Source organism: Ranitomeya variabilis, chromosome 1 (genome assembly GCF_051348905.1).
Source record: "Ranitomeya variabilis isolate aRanVar5 chromosome 1, aRanVar5.hap1, whole genome shotgun sequence".
NCBI classification, from domain to species: domain Eukaryota; kingdom Metazoa; phylum Chordata; class Amphibia; order Anura; family Dendrobatidae; genus Ranitomeya; species Ranitomeya variabilis.
In genome coordinates this window covers 570,429,039-570,450,914 of record NC_135232.1, presented here as the reverse complement: position 1 = coordinate 570,450,914, position 21,876 = coordinate 570,429,039, and the positions used below count along the sequence as shown (strand labels likewise).

General features: G+C 43.4%; 1 long non-coding RNA gene across 1 annotated transcript; it reads left to right on the top strand.

Moving 5' to 3' along the window:
- The first annotated feature begins 4,020 nt into the window (after positions 1–4,020).
- Positions 4,021–21,323, top strand: LOC143805259 (uncharacterized). The gene is made up of 4 exons (XR_013221216.1): positions 4,021–4,123; positions 15,971–15,998; positions 19,697–19,756; positions 21,263–21,323. It is a non-coding gene; the product is annotated as an uncharacterized LOC143805259 (long non-coding RNA).
- The last annotated feature ends 553 nt before the right edge of the window (positions 21,324–21,876 follow it).

Here is a 21,876-nt window from a genome sequence, read left to right as displayed (position 1 = left end):
ACCAAGGACCACCAGACGTTGGTGGAACATGGATGCCCAGAAGGAGATACCTAAGCCAAAGGCTCTGCCTGGAACCAGCTGATGATACTGGAACTAGCATGGAGAGCAGAAGGTACGAGAGCTAATGGAACTACTGAGGACCAGCTGACGGTACTGGAATCCGGTTACTAAGCAGGAGGTACCCGTGCCAGAAAGCACTACCAAGGACCACCAGACGTTGGTGGAACTCAGATACCCAGAAGGAGGCACCTAAGCCAAAGGCTCTGCCTGGAACCAGCTGGCGGTACTGGAACCAGGGGGACCTATTCAAGATTGTCTTCCAAAGAACCAGCTAATGGTGCTGGAACTCAGATAGGCAGCAGAAGGTCTACATGAAAAAAAAATTGCTAGGCCGTGAGCTGGCCGTAGTTACCGAAAACCCACAAACGGGGTCCCCTGGTTCATCAAAATTTCTTTGGGCAAACTGGTCCTGGCAAAGATGTGGGCAAGCTACCGGACTATTCTGTTAGATGAGGCATTCCTCAGTGGCAGTGCTTCCGGGTATCGGGTCGCGTAGTCCATGACCATTAAGATATACTGATGGCTGCGTGCTGATTTAATGAGGGGACCTACCAGGTCCATAGCAATCCTCTCAAAGGGGATTTCTATCTCAGGTAAGGGCACTAAGGGTCTTCTCTATTGAGAGGTAGGAGCAGTTATCTGACAGGAGGGACAGGACCTACAATAATTCAGGATCTCTTGGTAACACCCTGGCCAATAGAATCTCTGTAAGACTCTCTCCTGAGTTTTCTCCATCCCCAGAAGTCCACCCAAAACATGTGAATAAGCCATGTCTAACACCCTCTGCCGGAAGGGTCCTGGAACTAACAACTGCTCCACTATCTCTCCTCCTCTCACTTTAGTCACCCGATACAACAATTCGCCATGTACTGGAAAATAAGCAACCCCATTACATACAGTCAAATTTTCAAATGCCCCTTTTAATGTAAGATCCCGAAGTTGAGCAGTCCCAAAGTTCTCTTTGGGCATCTCTAAGTCAGGGAAGCTGGGCTCCTCTGTTACCATCTCGTCCTCCTCTCCAGCGAGAATGCACAGGGAAAACTCCTTCACTTCTGATCTTTATGGAATCACCTTCAGAGGAGTCTGGCTTTGACCATGACACTCTGTACATCCGCATTTTGCCACAAGTACTAAAACAGAGCAAAATCCCGCCCCAGGATGACAGGATGGATTAAGTCATTTACCACCCCAACCTCATGGGCTCTATCACAACAGTCTTTTCCCATGGTTATGCGGGCTACAGGATAGTACTTGGCATCTCCGTGTATGCAGCAGATGCCCCCAAACATGTGAGGGACTGGTGAGGCAGTGCAGCACTGATTAGGGTTACCAGAATTCCAGAGTCCAACAGTCCCAGAACCATTACCCCATTTATGGGCATGGCACATGACTGGGGACCTTCTCTGGGTTGACAGGCATAATAAGAGCAGCGCCTGACAAGGCTGCAGTCCATGGGTTCAGGGGACATATGACACAGGGAAGCTATGTATCCAGTATTGTGACACCGCCAGACCACATCCTTCAGCAGGATTGGGACACCCCCCCAGCTGTGGGTCTAGCCACCCTCCATGGTCAGCCCTCCCCCTTTTGGGTATCCCAGTACAGCAAAGTAGCGATGTCTAGTTTCCCAAGGGATTTCTCCACAACCTGGTATCTCTCAACCAAGCCCACCAAGTCATCTGCTTTCCGAGGGTCCCCCTGGGCAACCTAGGTCTGTCTTGGCCTGGGAATCGAGTGGATGAATCTGTCCATCACCACACGCTCAACCATTTGGGCTGGAGTGAAAGTCTCTGGCTGCGGCCACTTTTGAACCAGGTGCAGGAGATCAAACATCTGGGAGCATGGAGGTTTGTCACCAACATATGCCCAGCGGTGGACTCACTAAGCCCTTACAGACATCAGTGGAGAGAAAACTAGGAGAAAACTAGGAGACAAGACGCAAAATAGAGTCTTGTCCGATGGTACATATAAATAAGAGATGTGGAACGACTCACATGGTACGGTTGCAAGCTAGCAACATGAGACAGGTATATATACAGCTGCTTCAAGACACCGATCAGAGAAAAAACAGAAACAGAAGTGCAAGTTGGAGGTGTATTTCACTTGCGCTGCTGATAACATTCAAGGCAGAGGTAAAATCCAAAAAGTTTAATATTACAGATTTTAAAAAGTTAACGTGTTTCAAGGTTCTACATACCTCTTAATCAGGACAAAAACCTGATGATTAGTGTTGAGCGATACCGTCCGATACTTGAAAGTATCGGTATCGGAAAGTATCGGCCGATACCGGCAAAGTATCGGATCTAATCCGATACCGATACCCGATACCAATACAAGTCAATGGGACTCAAGTATCGGACGGTATCCCTGATGGTTCCCAGGGTCTGAAGGAGAGGAAACTCTCCTTCAGGCCCTGGGATCCATATTAATGTGTAAAAGAAAGAATTAAAATAAAAAAATATTGATATACTCACCTCTCCGACGCAGCCTGGACCTTACCGAGGGAACCGGGAGCCTTCTTTGCTTAAAATGCGCACGTTTCCTGCCTTCTGTGACGTCACGGCTTGTGATTGGCTGTGTGCCGCCCATGTGGCCGCGACGCGACCAATCACAAGCCATAACGTAATTTTCAAATCCTGAATGCCTAGAATTAGGCATTCAGGACCTGAAAATTACGTCACGGCTTGCTGTGATTGGTCGCGTCGCGGCCACATGGGCGGCACGCAACCAATCACAAGCCGTGACGTCACGGAAGGCAGGAAACGCGCGCATTTTAAGCAAAGAAGGCTCCCGGTTCCCTCGGTAAGGTCCAGGCTGCGTCGGAGAGGTGAGTATATCCCTATTTTTTATTTTAATTCTTTATTTTATACATTAATGTTGTTTCGATACCGATACCCGATACCACAAAAGTATCGGATCTCGGTATCGGAATGCCGATACCCGCAAGTATCGGCCGATACCCAATACTTGCGGTATCGGAACGCTCAACACTACTGATGATGGATGAGTCACAAGGTCTGGGCCTAAATGTCTGAAGGCCAGAGCTTTCAGTGTTTAGTGTGGGCCTAAACCTGTGTTCTGACTGCTGTGAGCAGGAGAAACCCCGCTCACAGAAGGACTGTGTTTGTTCTGCCACCAATTTGTTTTTGTTCTCCTGTTTTGCCCAGAGGGCTGTATTTTCTTTACTACACCTTGGTTTATGCTGCTTACAATAAACCAAAGAAAGCTCTCAAAGCCACAGTGTATCTGTGTCTCAGATCATAATGAAGCACATTCGATTACCAGTAGATATTATCCTAATTTTTCTTGAAAGATGCCATACTTCTTAGCCACTGGCATATACTCTATTTTTTAACACAGCTATATTTCTAAAATTAAATACATTTTTAAAATGACATCCCAATGTTGCACCTTACCTAAAAGGAAAAAAACGCATGTTTGAAAATTCAGTCAATGTCAAAAATCTGCCCTACAGTCTGCCCCATATTCCCTACTTGTTTAATACCTTTTTTGATAGCAATAGGATATTTTATCTTCCAGTTGCATGGTATTCCTAACTTATGACCACATCCAAATCGTGCAAAGAAAAGGACACAAAGTCACTAGTGTGAAACATTTAATCTCTTTAAGGATGGGTCTCATCTTTCAGTTGTAGTTACGAGCCCGACAATAACAATGTGATATACGTTTACAGAAGAAAATATACAGTTACAGAAGTAAAAATGATAACTCATTAGGGTGAGATTCTGACATTTGACGCAAAGTTGAAAAATCATCTCTAAGGCAAAGAGATTTATTCAGCTTTTCTTTCTTTGAAATATAAAACTAATTGAAACGTATCCAAAGTTTGTCACCAAAATCTCCTGAGAAGAATCATCCTGCCCTCTGATTGGTTGAATCTTTGCCTGGATTTTCCATATAAGCAATGCACGTAGACACCAGATTGTATTCCAAAGGTAAGAAGGAAAGCACAAATACCAAGAGCAAGATGGCTATGAAAATGTATCTTGTTCTCTTGGCCAGTGTGATTTATTTTGCTGCAGGTGTACCAGTACCTTCACAGGTAAGACACTTATACCCTACATCATAAATTCTGCTACACATTTCACTTGATTAATTTCCAAGAAGTATAGTTTCTCCTTGCGGACAGTGACATGTTAAGGATGTCAAGGTGAGGAGACTTAAAGCTGCAATGCTCCTCTGGGAAATATGCAAATTGTCTCTTCAGAGAGGAAGAGGACTAGAATTCTAGTGCCACCTATTTGAAGTAGCAATCCTAACAGTCAATGTCGACCCTTTAACCCTTTATCCTAAGTCATGTGACAAGGCTCGTTAAAGGGTCGACATTGACTGTTAGGATTGCTACTTCCAATAGGTGGCACTAGAGTTCTAGTCCTCTTCCTCTCTGAAGAGACAATTTGAACCTGATTATTTTAAAATGTAAGGGCTATTACTATGTTTTCAACTAGATTATTTTGTTTCAATACCTGTAAATTAAATAGGTTTTCCAATTTGGAAAACCTCTGTCCTCCAGCTGCAGTCTGTTTTTTTTTTTTTTTTTTATAATGAGCTTTACTCACTCTACCTGTGTTCATCCTGGATCCCTACTTTTGATCTTGGTGTCTGTTAATGTCTGCAGTGCTGACTTCATGTTGACAGCATTGCAGTGAATCAGTTTGGACCAACTGAGAGCAGGGGGAGGGTTAGAGACTACTAACATGTATTGTGTGTAGAGTAGTCATACAACTTGATATCCATTTTTTATGTAGAAAAAAATAAGTGAGAATCATGAGACCTGCAGCACAAAGATTGAAAAGAAGGGCACCAGATATTTTAACTATGCATTAAGCTTTTATTATAAACTTTTCATTATGAGTTGAATGATCACTTTAACTGTTTTCTTCGTTTTACCAATGGTTAAATTACTCCTACATTATCTATCCTATAAATTAGGTCATAGATAATATACAAATATAAAAAAAACAGGAATTAACCATAAGACCAGGTAAAATCGCAAAGCTTTATTTAGACAAAATAAAATCAACGTATAAATATATACATATTAAAAGACAAAAAACACAGATGAGGCAATTTGTGAGTAGACCTGGACCGTAAGACATATAGAATTACACAAATACCATGTAAAAAATATCAGCAATGGTTGGGCGGGACTTAGCATTATTTTGGGACTTGTGGGAGAAAGGGAGGATATCTGGTTGCCCGGACAACAGCCAGGTCCCTCCTAAAAAACCTTGTTGCAGTCCGCAGCTGACAGGTTTCCATTTTCTTTTTTTTGTTTCCATGTGATTGTTGGTGATGAGGATAAGGCAGCATCCCCAGAGGCCAACATCCCTGAGCTAGTGGTGTATGGGGGAAAATTTTGGAATCGCCCAACTAAAGGCATTAGCTCAAAAGGGGCATTTGATATTGTGATGGTACTTAATGGTGTTGCTCAAGAGGTGGGATGACTAACGCCAGATAACCATATTTTGTCATGAATGGGGAGTTAAAATATCGGGTCACCAAGCTGAGAGGGGAAGTATTAGAGCAGCTACTAGTACCAGGGCTGTACAGACTCAAGCTTTTAAATAAGGCCCAAACCCATGTGCTAAGTGGTCATCTAGGGGTAGAAAAAAAAACAGGGGTTTTACTAGCCTGGTTGTCACTGTGACATTGTGAATTCCTGTAGGTCCTGTTTGACGTGCCAGGTGATCTTCTCAGTTGCTCACTTTCTTAGCCCTAGAGTGCCATTGCCCATTATTGAGGTTCCATTTAACTGCATAGCCATGTATCTAGTGGGACCCCTGGTCAAGTCTGCCAGAGTGCCATGTTTTGTAAAAAGTTACACGTAAATAAAAATTTATATTTTTTTAGCATATAGCTTCCTCTTTCTTCTTTCTCAGATGTGCTTAAAGTCATATTGGATTCCCAAAGCCCGCCAAGAGGTGATCTCAAAAGATGTAAAGCAGGTGCTGAGCCTGAGAGTCATTGAAGAGTCCAAGAGTAGCTGATCCAGTCCAATAGTCTTAGTACTAAAACCAGATGGGGAATGGTGGTTTTGTAATGACTATAGGAAGTTGAATGAAGTCTCTAAGTTTGATACATACCCAATGCCCCATCTCAATGAATTATTTGAGAGACTAGGGCCAGCTTAGTACATTACTACCCTTGACCTCACAAAAGGGTATTGGCAAATTCCCATGTCCCAAGACACCAAAGAGAAGACTGCCTTTTCAATGCCAGATGGATGGTTCCAGTATACAAGAATACCATTTTAGTTATGAGGTGCTCCAGCCACTTTCCAGAGAACCATGGACCAGATCCTTGCTCCCCACAATAGGTACACAGTGGCCTCCTTTGGATGACATCGTGATCTTCAGCCAGGATTGGGTAGGCCATCTGAGCAAGGTCCAGGCAATACGGGGTTCAGGAATTTCCATAAGCCCAAAGAAATGTGCCTTGGGAATGAAGGAAGCTAAATACTTGGGCTATGTCGTAGGCAGGGGCAAAATAAAGCTTCAAATAAAGTTGAGGCAATCCAGAGTTGGCCACAACCCCTCGCAAAGAAGCAGGTCAGATCATTAAAGAGCATTGGGAGATATTACCGCTGGTTTATCACAAACTTGGCCATGACAGCTACCTCTCTGACAGACCTCCTTAAAGGGACAAAGTAGGCTATGGCTAAGTGGTCCCCAGAAGCTGAAACTGCTTTCCAGGAACTGAAACTAGCCCTATGTAAACAGCCAGTGCTGGTGGCTCCGAATTTCACCAAGGAGTTTTTGGTCCAGATGTATGTGTCAGTTGTCGGGCTCGGCGCTGTCTTATCACAAGAGGTGAATTGGGAAAAGCACCCCATAATGTATCTGAGTTGGAAACTGTCATCCTGCGAAAATAATAATTCATAGTGGAAAAAGAATGTTTGGCCATCAAGTGGGCATTGGACACTCTAAAGTACTACCTCTTAGGCAGGAAGTTCAGACTACTGTCAGACCATGCTCCACTGAAGTGGATGAGGAAGAAGTAGGGAAACAGTGCCTGAGTAACCAGGTGGTTCCTAGCACTTTAGGATTTTAACTCCCATGTGAAGCATAGGCCAGCAAAACTGCATGGCATTGCTGATGTTCTGTCAAGAGTCCACAGTTTAATGGATGAAGGTGCCAAGCCCCCTGGCTTTGGGCAGAAGGGGGTATGTAAGATGGCCGCTGATGGGTCCTTAAGGGGAGATATGTGTCATCTCGGTTATTAGTGGCAGTGATGTGAGCTCAAAAGCATACTCCAGCACATATAGTTCAGAGTGGGTTATTAGGCCTTGTCAGGGCCATGATTTACAAGCAGTCATAAGAGATGGGTGGGAATGACTTATTCCTACCCCGGGGCGTGGTTTGGCAGATAAAATGGAGACTGAGTGTCTCATTCAGTGTCTATATCTGGAGATGAGTGGATCTCCTGCGTTTTGACCTGCGCTAAGGCCTAAAGAACCGTATACTATACTGAGCGGGTTGAACTGCCAAAATTAGAGCAGCTGCGACTTTAGGGAATCTAGGGCCTACTACACCAACTAGTAGCACCCTGCTTTTGGCTTGCATCTACAGAGAGAAGGAAGTGGCAAGCTTAGGAAGAAGACTGAGTGCAGTGAGGTATGTGGCCAGGTGACCTGATTGTCCCAAACTGGATTCTCCTAACATCTTTAAGGGTACAGTGATGGTCAATGTAGCAAATCTGTATTCCTCCCACTAGGGCCGTGGTCACTTAAGCTGGCATCCAGTAAAATGTCTCCAGGAGCAGTGAAGATACCCCTTTTATAGTTCACAATTGTCCTTCAGGCCGTCATCCATAGGTCAGTGGAATGGAGGGATACGGTAATCTATCATTGTTTGAGTATTCATCAATTTGCATAGTTCATCCTTCAATGTTTGCAGGTCAACAAACTGCATGGCCTGATACAATGGGTAGTTAACATATTAGCAAACATCAGTTACTCAATTACGCAGTGTCCCTGTACTCCAATGATAGCAACAAAATAATCAATTCAAGAGTAGTGTTGAGCGATACCTTCCGATATTTGAAAGTATCGGTACCAGATTGGATCGGCCGATATCCAAAAAATATCGGATATCGCCGATACCGATACCCAATACCAATACAAGTCAATGGGACACAAATATTGGAACGTAATAGGGAGCGATCCTGGATGGTTCCCAGGGTCTGAAGGAGAGGAAACTCTCCTTCAGGCCCTGGGATTCATATTCATGTAAAAAATAAAGAATAAAAATTAAAAATATGGATATACTCACCCTCAGACGGCCCCTGGCTGTCACCGCTGCAAGCGTCTGCCTCCGTTCCTAAGAATGCAGAGAGTGAAGGACCTTCAATGACGTCGCGGTCACATGAGCGGTCACATGAGCGGTCACGCGACCAATCACAAGACCGCGACATCATCGCAGGTCCTACACTCACTGCATTCTTAGGAACGAAGGCTGCCGGTTGCACCGCTGAGAGCCAGGGGCCGTCGGTGGGTGAGTATATCCATATTTTTTATTTTTATTCTTTATTTTTTACATGAATATGGATCCCGATTCCGATTTCCGATAACGCAAAAATATCGGAACTCGGTATCGGAATTCCGATACAGCGAATATCGGCCGATACCCGATATTTGCAGTATCGGAATGCTCAACACTATTCAAGAGTCAATGTTTAGGCTCATATGAACAATTGCCTATCTCTTTACCCACCTAATACAAACTCATCAATTCAATAGTCAACATTCAGGTTCATATGAACCATGGCCTAAGTCTCTTGACCCACGAAACAAAAACATGTCTGGCCTATCAAAAACAAATTCTGTGCTGTCACATTCCACCCCATTCTTAATTAGCCCAAGAGGCTGCTAGATCCTGTAGTGGGTCTCTGTTGATTGGGCTGCCAGACGTGATAGGCTTCCGATGATCGTTCTTCACTTGTCAGGTCAGTCTGTTGGTATTTCCATGATCTTTTCTCTTTTTATGGGAGATAGAAAAATTATAGGACTGTAAGGCCAGACTTCATCTGAGTAAACGTCTGCTGTCCCCAGCGGTTTGATTTAGCCAACTTAAAGGATTTTGGTCTGAAATTACCATGAATTCCTTGCCACAGAGGTATGGCAGTAATTGCTTTAGGGCCCAGACTATGGCTAAGAATTGTTTTTCTATTGTGGTGTATGCCCTTTCCCAATCCAACAGCCTCCGGGAAACATTGGCTGCCAGGTGTTCCTGACCGTTGGCCCTCACTTGACTGAGCACAGCTCCCGATATATCTTATGCATCTGTTTAGACAATGAACCAGGGTTTTGAACTGGAGAAATGCGGACTGACATTCTGAGGTCCAGATGAGATTGTGGGCATATCTTTAGATGGTGAGGTCAGTAAGGTGATTTGCTATGGTGCTATAATTGGAGACAAACTTTCTAAAATAGGAATGAGCAGAATAGTTTTTGATTGGTTGGGCGAGGCCACTGGATAATGGCTTCTACTTTTGCGGGTTGGGGAAAAATGCACCATCTTCAACCACACAATGTCCCAGGGATAGTACCTCGGCCATCCCCATATGGCACTTGTCGGGTCAGATGGCAAGCTGGGATTTGTCTACCCTCCACAGCACCTGGCATGCGTGTTGAAGATGCTCTTCTCTGCTATCGCTGAAGATAGCAATGTCATCCAGTTAGGCCTGGGCATACCCCTGACATCCCCCTAATAACTGGTTTACCATCCTTCGAAAGGTAGCTGGGGCATTCTTCATTCCAAATAGCATACTGGTATTCTTATTGTGAGTTGGACCTGCCAGTATCATATGCTCAGATTGATCATAGATATCTCCTAATCTGTCTAGTATTTCATCCACCCAAGGCATGGGGTAGGCATCTGTAGTGATGAACTCATTGCGTTCCATATAATCCACACAGAAGCTAGTGCTTTTGTCTTTCTTGGGCGCCAACAGTACACTGGCTGCTCATTGTCTATGGAAAGGAACTATGACCCCCAAATTCAACATCTCATCCACATTGCCCTTTATCATTGCCAACCCGATAGGTTGCTTGCCTGAGTGGAGTGGCTACCTATGTATTGACATGATGCTAGAACATGATTGTTCGATCAGGCCAACTTGTGAACAGGGAGCCATATGTTCCAAGCAGTTTTGTTTTCTCTTTTGCTTTCACCAATAAGTCTGTGATCTGGTCTATATATGGCTCATCTATAGGAAGACAACAAACTGCTAATTTGGTGACCTCCCTTTTCTCATAAGCTTTTAGCGAATTGACATGATAGGTCTGTTCACGAACAGCTGCTCAATCAAAAGCCACAGTCTAGTCAGTCTCACCGCATCTCCTGGGCATGGTGTACGGAACCGCCCACATGGCTTGCAGCTTGTTTTTGCATACTGTTTCTAGTACTAGAACCTTCTGTCCACAGTTAAATTCTCGGAGTCTAGCAGTACTGTTGTAACAAGGCTAAGGTCATGAGGTACCTCATCTTTTTCCTAAAGTTTTGGACATAGTGCAGAATGGAAACCCCTTCAGTGGGGAAAGCACTTTCCCAACTCTCTTGTACCAGCTCCAAAGGCACTCAGGCAAGCTCTAGGGTGAGGTCTGTGAGTTGGGCTTCCCTAAACTCATTACATTCTATCTCAACCCAGTTAATGGGCACAATCTGCTCAGGTGTACTCACAGCCTTTGGATCAGAGGAGGATGATGGAGACTTGGAGTGTGGGTTATCATTGAGAGGGGTGGCAAAAAGATCCACTTCAGGGTGTTGCTTGGCTTGGTTGCGGGTGATGACAATGACAAATTGGCTGGACAGCCCTTGTTCTAGGTCGTTCACCAAACTAACAGTCATAGGAAATCCAACCATGAGTTCCACTTTGACCTCTCTCTGGTTAATTCCTCAGTCCAACTGCACACATACTAGAGGGATGTCCAAACTCTGACCTCAAGCCAGGAAGATATTCATTTGGCATACCGTTAAGCAGTTTTCTGGTGGGACAATATCTGGGCTGACCAGGATAATTGAAGGCCCAATGTCCCAAAGTCCCTAGGCCAGGATATCACCAACCTTTATCAGCTGGATATGACAATGGAGGTTGGCGGGTGTAGGATGGCCAACTCGCCATAGAGCATGGATGAGATATATCACTTCCTCCGCTGCTGTTATTTCCCAGGGGTAGTGTCCCTCAGACCCTGTTGGTTTGTTTTGGTAGATGTTGACCTGCTGGGCTAGCAGACAGTCTCTATGCATGGCGCTCTGGCCTGGGGACAATGTTTGGCCATGTGTCCAAGGCTTCCCGCTAGGATAACAGCCCCATGGTTTGGGCAAATCACAGGTACTGTTGGTAATCCTTTGTCCTGGGGGATTTTCTACTAGGTAGTCTGATAGTCCTGCTTGAATGGCTGGTGGTCGCTCAAATCTTTGGTTGAGGGGTTTTCTGGGTTTGGTGGGGATATCAGGTCTTCAGTGGTGTTGGTTGCCTATAAACTGGTCTGCCAATCTGGCTGCTTGCTCTGGAGTGTCAGGTTTCCAGTCAGCTACCTCCTCTCATATTTCTGGGGCCATTTTCTCCATAAGTTGCTCTAGCATGATAACCTTCCAGAGGGAAGCATTGGAGTGGGCAGCCCTACCATTGAGTCAGTGGTGTCAGGGTCATTGAAGTTGACTGCAAAATTCTACATAGGAAACCCCCTGGGGAGAAAATGCCTGGATCTTGGCGCAATATCTCTCAGGAGTGATGGTAAAAGAGGCCATCACAATGTCCTTAAGAGTACCATAGTCTATGCAGTTTATAGGCCCAAGTGACCGGACATCATTTTGGGTCCGGCCAGTCAAACTAGTCAACAGGTATTTAGTCCAGTCAGGCATGGGCACCAGATGCATCAGCATCAGTGTCTCAAAACTTTGCAGATGTTCATCAACCTTGGTGCTGGACTCATTAAAAAGTAGCAAGTCTTTGTAGGGGACATGATTTCCTTGGTAGTGGACCATAACACAAGCCCTCTAAGAGTCTAAAGTCTAAAGCTCTGTAAGAATCGGTATCTCCATACATAACAACAAAATAAATGTGTGTCAGGCACACATAAATTGGCCCATTTTGCTCTAAGTATTTACAATATTTCATATTTTCTAGAACAATGATGCAGTTAAAATTTCATATATTTCATGTTTGCATGCTATAGTGCTACAAAGTACTATTTTATTTTGTTAGCTATGTATGGAGAAGGCTACTCTTAGGGTACTGTCTCACAGTGGCACTTTTGTCGCTACGACGGTACGATCCGTGACGTTCCAGCGATATCCATACGATATCGCTGTGTCTGACACGCAGCAGCGATCAGGGACCCTGCTGAGAATCGTACGTCGTAGCAGATCGTTTGGAACTTTCTTTCGTCGCTGGATCTCCCGCTGTCATCGTTGGACCGGTGTGTGTGACACCGATCCAACGATGCGTTCGCTTGTAACCAGGGTAAACATCGGGTTACTAAGCGCAGGGCCGCGCTTAGTAACCCGATGTTTACCCTGGTTACCATCGTAAAAGTAAAAAAAAACAAACACTACATACTCACATTCCGGTGTCCATCAGGTCCCTTGCCGTCTGCTTCCCGCTCTGCCTGACTGCCGGCCGTAAAGTGAGAGCAGAGCACAGCGGTGACGTCACCGCTCTGCTGTTATGGCCGGCACTCAGTCAGTGCAGGGAAGCGGATGCCGGGGGATGTGAATGTGAGTATGTACTGTTTGTTATTTTACATTTTACACTGGTAACCAGGGTAAACATCGGGTTACTAAGCGCGGCCCTGCGCTTAGTAACCCGATGTTTACCCTGGTTACCCGGGGCCTTCGTCATCGTTGGTCGCTGGAGAGCTGTCTGTGTGACAGCTCTCCAGCGACCACACAACGACTTTCCAACGATCACGGCCAGGTCGTATCGCTGGTCGTGATCGTTGGAAAGTTGCAGAGTGTGACAGTACCCTTAGTAAGCACTCTGTGTACAGACACACCTAATTTCTGTTACAAAGTGTTGGTATCTCTTTTGATATTTGTATACATAGACTCTTTGACTAAGCACTACACCCCTCAGGCAGTTTTAGTTTTAGCAGGATCCTACATTCTCATATAAATGTAGGTTATCAGCCCAAGAGAGGAGTCTCAAACATGATAGGTTCCAGTAACGAGAATCTTTTATTTGAAATAACAATTTTCTCCTTCAAACTTTGCTTTTGTCAAAGAATGCTCCCTTTGCAACAATTATAGCACTGCAGACCATTGGCATTCTAGCAGTTAATTTGCTGAGGTAATCTAGAGAAATTTCACCCCATGCTTCCAGAAGGCCCTCCCACAAGTTTATTTGGCTTCATGGGCACTTTTTGCGTACCATACAGTCAGGCTGCTCCCACAACAGCTCAATGGTGCTGAGATCTGGTGACTGCACTGGCCACTCCATTACAGATAGAATACCAGCTGCCTGCTTCTTCCCTAAATATTTCTTGCATAATTTGGAGGTGTGCTTTGGGTTATTGTCCTGTTGTAGGATGAAATTGGTTTCAATCAAGCACAGTCCACAGGGTATGGCATGGTGTTGCAAAATGGAGTGATAGCCTTCCTTATTCAATATCCCTTTTACCTTGTACAAATCTCCCACTTTACCAGCACCAAACCAACCCCAGACCATCACATTACCTCCACCATGCTTGACAGATGGCATCAGACACTCTTCCAGCATTCCAGCATCTTTTCAGTTGTTCTGTATCTCACAAATGTTCCTCTGTGTGATCCAAACACCTCAAACTTGGATTCATCTGTCCATAGCACTTTGTTCCAATCTTCCTCTGTCCAATGTCTGTGTTCTTTTGCCCATATTAATCTTTTCCTTTTATTAGCCAGTCTCAGATATGGCTTTTTCTTTGCCACTCTGCCCTGAAGGCCAGCATCCCGGAGTTGCCTCTTCACTGTAGACGTTGACACTGGCGTTTTGCGTGTACCATTTAATGAAGCTGCCAGTTGAGGACCTGTGAGGCATGGATTTCTCAAACTACAGAATCTAATGTACTTGTCTTGTTGCTCAGTTGTTGCAGCGGGGCCTCCCATTTCTCTTTCTACTCTGGTCAGAGCCTGTTTGTGCTCTCCTCTGAAGGGAGTAGTACACGCTGTTGTAGGAAATCTTCAGTTTCTTGGCAATTTCTCACATGGAATAGCCTTCATTTCTAAGAACAAGAATAGACTGTCGAGTTTCACATGAAAGTTCATTTTTTCTGGCCTTTTGAGAGTTTAATGGAACCAACAAATGTAATGCTCCAGATTCTCAACTAGCTCAAAGGAAGGTCAGGTTTATAGGTTCTCTAATCAGCCAAACTGTTTTCAGCTGTGCTAACATATTTGCACAAGGGTTTTCAAGGGTATGCTAACCATCCATTAGCCTTCTTACACAGTTAGCAAACACAAAGTACTATAAGAACACGAGTGATGTTTGTTGAAAATGGGCCTCTATACACCTAGGAAGATATTGCATTACAAACCAGACATTTGCAGCTAGAATAGTCATTTACTACGCTAACAATGTATAGAGTGTATTTCTGAATCATTTAATGTTAGCTTGTTTGGAAAAACAGTGCTTTTCTTTCAAAACTAAGAAAATTTCTAAGTGACTCTAAACTTTTGAATGGTAGTGTACACACATAGATCACATGTGGCAATGAGGCATAAAAGGGTATACATAGTTTTTTTAAAAATTTGCTAAAGATAAGTGAGAGGTAAGGCAAGGGTATGCTACTCACAAATATACCTAAAGCCAAAGCTATAACATCAGTGCATTCCTTTTATGCATGATGTCACACCAAATACATGTATGTACTGTATGTCTATGCAGTAATTAATGCCATGCACATTGAATAATTACCTTTTAAAAGATGTGATGCTCAGGGACTCACCACACCTATTGTTTGAAACTCGTTTCACTTTTTTTAATAACCTCAATTTTTAAAAAAATTCACATGATAGAACATTCATGTAACTAGCATCAGAGCTCACAGCTTAGCCATATAGATAGGGAAAGTAAAGACGTAAATTAGTGAACAAACATTATAAAAAATGTGTAACAGGACACCAGTGAAGAACGTTACCATTCATTTAACCATAGACTTATATGTTGATTTAACTCTGAAATTGCTATGGCTGTGTTTGCATTAAAGCTTGAATGGGATTCAATACAGACCTCAGAGTGTTATGTACATCTTTTCAGGGCTACTAAAAGCTTTGCTTTACTTGTGATTCACACTGAATTAACTAGCTGCAAATTAAACTTTTCAAAATAATATCAAAATATAAAAATTTTCACCAATCTTTTCAGTAAAGGTCGTCAAAGATCTTTTCAGCCAAATGAAAACCTTTAATGTGTACAGCCACTTTAGTCAAAGCTTCCTCTCTAACTACAATTAAACAGAAAGGCTATGTGCCCACGTTGCGGAATCGTGTGCAGATTTTTCAGCACCGCTTTTTCAAATTCCACAGGTAAAAGGCACGCATTTTACCTGTGGATTTACCGCAGAATTACTGCAGGTTTTGTGCGGATTCCACCTGCGGTTTTACACCTGTGGATTCCTATTGAGGAGCAGGTGTAAACTGCTGTGTAATCCGCACAACGAAATGACATGCTGAGGAAAATGCAATGCAGTGTTTCCGCTCTGTATTTTCCGCAGCATGGGCACAGCCGGTTTGGTTTTCGATACATTTACATGGAAAACAGCTGCGAATCCACGGACAATCCGCTGCGGATCCGCAGCAAAATCCGCATTGTGTGCACAACATTCCCACACTGAGGGGAACATTGCAATTTTGAGAATTTCTAATTTAGACAATTTACATATTAAATGTTCAATATTCAAATTTTACAGGAACCAGTTACAAGGACTGGCAGTGTTGGTAAGTAAATGTGCATAATACTTTTACAAAGGTGTAAGAATTTTTTTAACTCCCATCTTATTTTGTTATATTTGTTTTTCTTCACAAACCAGTGAGTAGTAAATGAAAGATAAAATTGCTCTGCACCAAAATATCAAATGATGCACAATGTAGCAGAAAACAAAAAGCAATGCACTGTCGTTCACAAATTTTGAAGACCTTAAAAAATATTGTAGCTTTTTTTAAAATAAATATTTGAAATAATTTGACAAGGAACTTAAGGTACCGTCACACTAAACGATATCGCTAGCAATCCGTGACGTTGCAGCGTCCTGGCTAGCGATATCGTTTAGTTTGACACGCAGCAGCGATCAGGATCCTGCTGTGATGTCGCTGGTCGCTGAATAAAGTTCAGAACTTTATTTGGTCGTCCGATCGCCGTGTATCGTTGTGTTTGACAGCAAAAGCAACGATACCAGCGATATTTTACACTGGTAACCAGGGTAAACATCGGGTTACTAAGCGCAGGGCCGCGCTTAGTAACCCGATGTTTACCCTGGTTACCAGCGTAAAATGTAAAAAAAACAAACAGTACATACTTACATGCGTCCCCCAGCGTCCGCTTCCCACACTGACTGAGCGCCGCAAAGTGAAAGCACAGCACAGCGGTGACGTCACCGCTGTGCCCTGCTACTGCCGGCGCTCAGTCAGTGCAGGAAGCGGACGCCGGGGGACGCATTTAAGTATGTACTGTTTGTTTTTTTTACATTTTACGCTGGTAACCAGGGTAAACATCGGGTTACTAAGCGCGGCCCTGCGCTTAGCAACCCGATGTTTACCCTGGTTACCCGGGGACCTCGGCATCGTTGGTCGCTGGAGAGTGGTCTGTGTGACAGCTGTCCAGCGATCAAACAGCGACGCTGCAGCAATCGGCATCGTTGTCACTATCGCTGCAGCGTCGCTTAATGTGACGGGATCTTTAGACTTGGTTTTATTTGGAGTTACAATTAGGCTGCCACCACACTAGCAGTATTTAGTCAGTTTCAGGGCCGGCCCGAGAGATTATGGTGCCCTAGGTGAAACTATTTTGTTGCGCCCCTACTACTTTTAACATACCTCCCAACTTTTGAAGATGGGAAAGAGGGACAAAGTTTGTGGCGCGCTAAGCACGCCGCGGCACATTTTAGGCCACGCCTCTGACCACACCCATTCCCAACTAGCCACACCCATATCGACGTCCCAACCACACCCATTTAGCACTGCTGATCACACTGGTTCTTAAAGAATAATTATAAACAAAAAAATATGGCCACACATTATGCTCCATACTGTAAAATGGCCACACATGATGCTCCATACTGTATAATGGCCATACATGATGCTCTATACTGTATAATGGCCACATGTGATGCTCCATACTGTATAATGGCCACACATGATGCTCCATACTGTATAATGACTACACATGATGCTCAATACTGTATAATGACCGCACATGATGCTCCATACTGTATAATGGCCACATATGATGCTCCATACTGTATAATGGCCACATATGATGCTCCATACTGTATAATGACTACACATGAATCTCCATACTGTATATTGGCCGCACATGATACTTCATACCGTATAATGGCCACACATAGCTACTCCTACACATGTGGCTGCACTCCGTACACATGCGCTCCGCTCCATACACCTCATACACATGCGGCTCCGCTCCATACACCTCGTACACATTTAGCTCCACTCCATACACCTCATACACACACGACTCCACTCCGTACACCTCATATACACGGCTCCGCTCCGTACACCTCATACACACACGGCTCCGCTCCATACACCTCATACACATTCAGCTCCGCTCCATACACCTTTTGCCTTTTGAAAAGATTTTTTATAATTTTTTCTATTTTTTCTCTGGTGCCCCCTTAGGGTCGGCGCCCTAGGCGGCTGCCTAGTTCGCCTATACGTTTGGGCCAGCCCTGGTCAGTATTTTACATCAGTATTTGTAAGCCAAAACCAGGAGTGGGTGATAAATACAGAAGTGGTGCATATGTTTCTATTATACTTTTCCTCTAATTGTTCCACTCCAGGTTTTGGCTTACAAATACTGATGTAGAATACTGACCAAATACTGCTAGTTTGATGGCAGCCTTACAGTTTATAACACCATTTGTTTCTTGGATCATTAGAGGAATAAACCAAAACTGTTAACAGACCATGGGATTTGTGAGTACTTTGCCACCAGATTTCAGATTTATTTTAACAATTACAATTGCAAAGTTGCATAGTTGCTATTTTAAAGTTGAAGAAAATAAAAAAGTATTAGTGTCTAGCAAATCTTCTGAAACATGAATTTGGCAATTCGAATGCATTTGGCAAGGAAATTGAATTTGCAGCAAAGTTATTTCAAGCATATCAAATGTTTCTTATTCTGTCCTGTGGTATTTCCAGTTTCCATAGTATATTAAATATAGAGTGTAAAAAAGTTCTTACTGCTCAACAGTCTCGTCACTGCAGCTACCTATTTGGTCCTACTCATGGCTCCTATTTTGTTTACCCTTTCAGCATCTTCTGGGGAATTTTACCCCAAGTAGGTTTCTGATGTCATGATATAGCCTAGCTTAAAAGTTACTGCATCATTGCTAGCTAGAAGTAGGAGACAGTAGGACTCGCTACAGAAGGTGTACAGCCACAGAGCTATAGCAAGCGCTACACGAGCAAAGCAGGATGGTCCAGCTTTTACTTCTGTCTATGTACTCAGTTCCAATCTAAGAGGACTAGCCCACTGTCATGATGTGACAAGGAGAGGGGCCTCAAACTGTCCCTGGAAATGGGACCCTAATTTTCCCTGTCCCAGGGGAACTCTTTATGGTAAAGAGACCTGGCTCTCCAACCTTACTGCACTCTTGGTAAACCCTAGTCTGTCCTCTCCCCCATCTAATGATGCATGGGACAAAAATGTAAGGGAAACTAGACACAAAGACAGAAAGGGGTAACAGGAAACCACCATCATACAAAACAATCACGAAAAATAGGGAGGAGGACAGGGAAAGGGAAGAACAAACAAACTGAATAGGAATAAGGATGAGGAGATAAACACTCAAGATACAACTGCACAAAAAACACTCCAGCAACTACTACTAACTGCAACACTACACAGCTTAACACTCCCAGAAAGAAGATTCTTTCACCAGCAAAACTAAATCTCTAGAGCTAGTATAGGTAGGGAGAGGAAATGATATCAGCAGCTGCAGATGAGAGTAACAATTCTGGTGTTCCCAGCCAGCATAGAAAGAGTTCTTAACATTTCAGCAATGATGGAAAAGAAATCCATTTAAAATAGGACACAAATCACACCGTCTCTAAAGAGTACCTGAGATTCATTCAACTCCAGGTCTCCCAGGGGGACTTTACACCCTTGTGACACCCACTTGCATCAGTGCCATTTTTAGAGACAAGGTGAGGACTGTCACTCCAGAGGGTTGCTGATAGGCTTATTCTTGTGGGCGAAGAGTGCATCTGCCACATAGGCAAAAAATCTTATATTTCTGAAAGAGGCACCTGCATCTAAGGGGGTACAAAGCAGGTAACAACTAAGTTGATTTGAACCCTGCTAAAATGAACCATTTTTACTTCTATTACATATACAGTACTTTCTTTGAAATTTCATAAAAATACTAAGAAACATTTGCTTTTGTTACCCACAGAAAATAATGAATTTCCTCACTCTTTGGATATCTTCAAGAGAGCAGCGCAAGTAAATAAAGGTAAGATTAATTAAAAATTAGTGATTGTTAGTTTTGTAAGAGTTTCAAAGGTCAGCTGAACATTTTGTTTTGTTGAATATCTGATTTGTCTTCTTTATCTTGCAAAACAATATTTTTAAATTGAAATGATTTAAAAATATAGAGTACACCTCTGTCGCTGTTGCATACTTGTTATGGCACCTCCTGATGTTCTTATGTTTCTGTCTCTAAGTATTCCTTTGAGGTGAAACTTGATGGTCTCACATTAGCTGCAACCCACCCACCGTGTTATTGCCCACACTTAATTATTGCTGGTAAATATATGTGCCTGGTATTTGTCTGCATGAGACTGCGTTACCCCATTTTCTGCAGAGATACTTCTTACACGTACAGCACTTATTTACCGGCATCTTGGTTAATAAAAAAGGGATGTTTCAGTCCTGCCCTCTGGTTCCTCCATGAATGCCTCAAACTGAACAGGAACATCCACTGTGGGAAGATTGACTTAAACCCCAACCATGTTGAAATTTGCTGGAAATTTGCAATAACCCCAGCAAATTCTACTGAGATAAGGATGGAGCAGGACTTTGACCATTTACTGCCCTGGCTGTTGTTGCTGGACCATAATCATGATAAACAGTTTATACTGCTGTTGGCACTCATTCTGGTTATTCAGAAGATTGCAACTCAACAAGTCTACTTGTAGAAAAATTACAGAATCTGTCATTCAGTGTGTTGACAATGGCTATTACTTCTTAGGCCTCTTTCACACTTCAGTTGTTTGGCGTCAGTCTAAAACCGTCATTTTCCTCAAAAAACGGATCCGTTTTTTTTTCGACGGATCCGTTTTTTTCCCCATAGACTTGCATTAGCGACGGATTGTGACGGATGGTCGTCCGTTCCATCCGTCATGCGACGGATCCGTCAAAATTTAGCGGACGTCATCTAGACATTGACGTTCATCTAGACGTTTTTTGTCTCCGTTGAAATGGCGGATCGCGACGGATCCGTCGCGTCCGTCATTTCATAGAATGGCCACCTATGGGCGACGTATCAGTCGCGATCCGTTTTTTGGCGGATCCGTCGCCCCAATCCGTTTTTTCAAGTTTTTTCAATTGCGCATGCTCCAAAAAGTATATACAACCCCCGAGTAACGGATCCGTCAAAAAAACGGATCCGTTACATCCGTTTTTTCAACAATTGTGATGGATCCGTCGATCCGTCACTTTGTCGGAAGTGACTGACGCCAAACGACTGAAGTGTGAAAGAGGCCTTAGCTGGTTAAATCTCTGGGATACAGTTTGCTCCCAATCTAGCAGGCTTCAGTGCAAGTACACAGAGGCAAATTTACCACTGCGAACTGTCAATGAAACAGCAATAAGCCACACACCAACAAAGTAGGAAGTTTGGGAAGTGGTATGCTTCTGCAGAAGATTAAACGACCTCTTTAAAAGTATAAAATAAATAACAGTCTTTATTAAAGTAATATGAATAAATTAATATTGACATGACCTTTATTGTTCTCAGGAAAGAATGAATCTCTTGACTCAGAGGACATTTTCAGCAAAATTATTCAAGGAAATAAAGGTACACTATGACACTAGGGCAAAGCTGCATGATAGATATGTCACAAAAAATGTTTTTTGCTTTGTTTTTGAAAATTTGATTCATATTTCAATGGGGCAATAGCTCAAATGCACAGATTTTTTTACTAGTGATGGGTGAGCACTAAAATGCTCGGGTGCTCGTTGTTCGGGTTGAGCAAATTGGAATGCTTGGGTGCTTGACCCAAGCATCAAGGCCAATGTAAGTCTCGAAAATTCGAAAATTTTTCCGGCGGCCCCGGCGGTCTGCCGAGGGACTAGAAATTGCTGAAATCGATGGGAACAGTGCTCAAATGACATAGGAACAGCATGAGACAGACCCCTGGAAGCATTTCTGACTTCCAGGACACTGCTGTGAACAATGCTCTCAGAGTCTTACGCCACTTTTACAGACTCACAGTAAAACATACAAAAATAAAACCAAAATTGGTTTTCCTGGGAAATATGTTAAGGAACATCCTTTCCAGGGTTATGACTTGTATATAAGGCAAAATAAATAACCAAAAACAAAAATGCTCCTCCACATTTGGGTTATGT